We start from the raw sequence: 4,696 nt of genomic DNA on the forward strand, positions 1-4,696 counted from the left end.
CTAGTTATTTTACAAATTAATTAGGTTTTAGTCCTCCTATAAAAGAAATTTATTGTAAAAACAAGAACATCAAGACATTAGCAGAAACTAAGACTTTCACTTTCTATCTTGTTCTGAAGTTAACTCTCAATAACTTATCAAAGATTTCCAATTTTTGCTGAGAAATTATTAACAAAATTCTATTTTACTATGAAAAGGAAAGTTAGTGAGCCAACCAATGCCACTTGTCAAGTTTCATCTTAAAAATCATGTGACCTTTGCTTGTGAAAGGGGACAAAGGGTAAAAGAAAAGGAGCCGACCTTCAACAATGCAGCCACATGGGACAATTGAGCTTGCAGACTCAACCCAAGATAAATTCAGTGTACCAATATAAAATTTCTTCCCTTTGTTGATTTTCCACACATATAGTGTAAAAAAAAATTCTAGAAAAAAATTTAGCAAAAAGAAAAAGAAAATTCCAGCTAAAAAGAGGCTTATTCAATTTCAAGACACACTTCTTTGAAAATTATTGAAGCGCAATTTCTTTTGTGAAAATCAATTCAATATCTAAATTATCCATTCGTATCAATATTTTGATTGAGATCATTAAATTCTTAGAGACTTGAAAGAAAGCATTGAGAGGAAAAAGGTAAGAGTGGGGAGATTATTAGAGGGAAAAGACCAAAATTGAGTGAAACATGAGTGCAAACACTTGAGGAATACAAATTTGAGCGGATGACTGTGGTAAAGAAGAATCAATATCTAGAGAGGGAAACAATCCAGCCTTCGTGATGCCATAATTCGAGCGGACGAATGTGTTATTTGGAGAAAACTTTCAACAGGATACAATGATTACAAACTTACACAAAAAGGGCAACCTAGAGGAGTTCAAAATGTTAGGTGGCAACATAGGCGTGCTCCTATAGACTTCGGTGGATATATGTTCTGCATGCTTCACAGGTAAATTCGTGGTTTACTTTGACAACATTCTAGTAGAGCATTTGAGGTTTGTGCTACAATCTTTGAGCAGGAACAAATTTATTAAAACTTTAAAAATTGTACATTTTGCATTGAAAAATATACTTTTCTTGGTTACATTGTTAGTGCAAAGGGTTTTGAAGTGGATGAGGAGAAAATCAAAGCAATCCACGGCCAACAACTAAGCCCCCGTTTGGGCCCCATTAAATTACATTCCATTACATTCTATTTTTCTTTCTCATATTTTTCAACTTGATCTTCCATAAAATAATATTACATGTAAATCGAAAACTTTTTCTTCTTTTTCAACCTCTCATTTTTCAAAAAAACACTATTCCTCCCATTTTCATTACCCAAAAATGGGGGTCAAACAGGAGCTAAGAAGCATAATGGAGGTAAAAAGATTTCATGGTCTAGCTTTTATAGGCATTGTGTTAAAGATTTTAGCACACTTGCCACACCATTCAATAAGATTGTGAAACTACTGGGGCACTGAACAAGAACATGCATTCAAGCTAATACAGGACAAAGGCATGTTACATTTGAACTAGGTATGGGTTTGTGTGCATATTAGTAATGACTCAAAGGAGGTCAAAATTGGAACCGAGGCAAAATCAACCTGAGACAAATTAAGGCCTACCCTGAGGCCGCACAAAATACTGCTGGGCTGCAAAGCTGGACTCATTTTTTCAATAGTTCTATTTTGAGTATAATTATTTTGTTTTGGCAACCTCTAGATCGTTTTCGAAATGTTTAGGGTTTGTATGAGTTCGCTATACATAGGGTTCATTCTTTTCGTATAACATTAATTCATTACTGAGAGATTAAATCAAAGCAAGGTTGCTTTCTTCTTATTCTTCATTGAACTTAGTTTAGAACTTATCAAGGATATTTAATCAAAAATTTGGGGAGACCACTTTTGGACTTCTCTTTGGGGCTATTGGAAATTGTGGAATTAGGCTTTTGGTATTTATGTTACCTAGGCCCCATGACTTCATATATATCACTCCAAAGATGAATTTCACAATGGTTAGAATAATGCAGAACCAATCAGCCCTCATGGCATGCAAATCAATATCAACAACTTATAAAAAGGGAAGTAATCATTTTAATTTTTCGCTTTCACTTCTATTCTTAGTGGCTACAATTTTGTTTGCTCATGTCAAACATACTGCACCTTTTTGTTCATTTTCATATTACATTTTGGGAAGTTTTGCATCAGGCTTGGGAATCGCTTCATTTGGGCTACCAGTCACTAGACCAGTCTTAATTAATAATTATAATTTGATCAACTGTCACATAAAAGGAGACCAACTGCGAAAATGCTTAACGACTCAATATAGTTGAAGGGATATCTTATGAAGGATTTATTGTTATAGTTCTTAAATATGTTTAAACAGCTTCAAGCAACATGTATTATTTGTGTGTTCTAGATATTGAGTTGACCCTATATCTTAACTTACTTTGAAACTAATTAAATTATTTGTTGGTACAAAGCTCTTCTATTTGTTGTATACTTATTGATTTTATGAAACTAAAAGAATCCAGCCATGGAAACAAAAACAAAGTGATAGGATGGCTGAAGAAGCTTCATAATACCAAAAGATCACATTTTCTTTTATGGAACAATTATCAGGGTTTAGAGTTCATGGTATAGTTCTTTCTCTCCATTTGGTGGTAATACAGATGGCTGGGAAAGTTAAGAATTATGAATACACATTGAATTTCTAGCACAAAATCATCCATGGGTAGCCTCTTGCACACACTTATCGAGGGTCAATTACGTGAACTCCATTGGATACCTTTACTTTATAAGGAACTAGTGGTTTGTTTGAAGGATGCATAAGAATTTTTGCATGACTTAAGGAGATTCATGGTTCTAAAACTGTCAAGAAGGTTCTTAAAATATTCAGATTGTGGCTTACCCCCAACTACCTACCCCATGCTTGGACTAAGTGCTTGTTGCAAAAATGAAAGGCAACTAACTATGCAATAGCGTAGTTATTCAACTGCTTCCAATTTTGTTTTCTTGATTCCAATTTTGTTCATGCCACAGAGGCCAGGAGTTTGAAGTTAACAACCTAAACATGTTTCAGGTTAGGGACCTTAGAACGCATATGTTCATAATAGAAGTTACAAGCAGACGACAATCTTGGAGAATTCTGCTTTATCGAAATAGCTCCTATGATATGGAACTTTGAGTGCATCAACAAAATCAAGTCCTGGACAAGAAGCCTTAGTAAATTGGCCCATATTTGTACCACCAAGCCCATCAGTGCCGATGTAAGAGGTACCATCAATTAATTTCTTACATCAGTAGGGAAACATCAACCATCATTAGTTCCAGCCCTCTTATTAACGTGGGCACCCTTAGTATGGAAAGAATTGCTTCAAATTGACTTTATTTTATTGGTCATAAATACTAGGTTTAGGACTTAGCAAAGAAGAACCATACTAGCCATTTAGTAATTGCTGATTTGCTGCAACAAACAAACGTCAAGCACTTAATGATCTAGTAATTTCAAAAATTGAACTCAGGACACGGAATAGAGAGATTGCTACCCTAGGCTGGTCAAACTACCCTTCTCCCGTGGTAGCCAACATGTAACGACCCAATTTTTAAAGGGTTGAATCGCTATCGAAATTTTCATTTGAATTTGGACAACTTGGAATGCCATGATACATATATAATTATGAAGATATATATATATATATAGTACCAAATGGGACAAAACTTACTTTTTCTCTTATGTGTGGAAATTAGAACACGTCCCCAAAAGGAGACAAGAAAAAGTACCAAAATCTCTATTCTTTCATTGAGGACAGCAAGCATTTATTACCTTGGTAGGAATTTGACAGTAAACAATATTTTAATTATCTTTGAACAGTGAGATTGGTGGAAAAAAAAAAAGCAAAATTTGATTCAAAAGGAAACTGCACCTTGGTAATTCAACTATTGAAAAGCAGATTCAATTTTAGAAGAATTTTGATAAAATAATTAAATAAATGGATTCAATCACATGGCTAATTTTCACTACACTCTGCAGTAAGTTCATACGAGCACAAGTTTCATTCTATCCGATGCAATTAATCCTAAATATAGTTTTGCTCCCATTAACATAAAATAACACTAAAGGAAAATCAGATAATTTAATACGAACTTTTAACCAAAAACTCAATTTTAAAACATCCATGTCAAATAAACATAAACGATAAGTCAGTTTTAAAATAAGGGTGTGTTTGATTGACATGGAAAATATTACCTAGAAAAGAAAATATTTTCCATCTTTTGTGGAAAATAAAAACCACCTCTGCCCAAGGAAAATATTTTCCTTAAAAACAAGGAAAATTAGGTATATTTTCAAAAGTTGGAAAATGTTTTCCATGGAAAAAAATAGCAATCAAACACTCCAAGTGAAAATTTGGATGGAAAACTGATATTTTTCATGGAAAATAAATGTAATCAAACACACCCTAAATGTCTATGACAAAGAAATAAAATTACTTGCTGAAATCTAGATTTTCGTCGGCAAAAGCAGGCACAACCACACCATCGAACCATCACGCTCTGACACGACCCGATCTAACCTGTAAAGTGTAGGAAAACGGTGAGTACATGGAAATACTCAGTAGGATATCAGATTTTAAGGGTGCAATACCGAATAATAATTTTAAAACATGTGTCAGAATATCATACCGTCGCATAACTTTAAAATCTGGTAAGAGCTCACATCATAA

Source organism: Olea europaea, chromosome 9 (assembly GCF_002742605.1).
Source record: "Olea europaea var. sylvestris chromosome 9, O_europaea_v1, whole genome shotgun sequence".
Taxonomy (NCBI): domain Eukaryota; kingdom Viridiplantae; phylum Streptophyta; class Magnoliopsida; order Lamiales; family Oleaceae; genus Olea; species Olea europaea.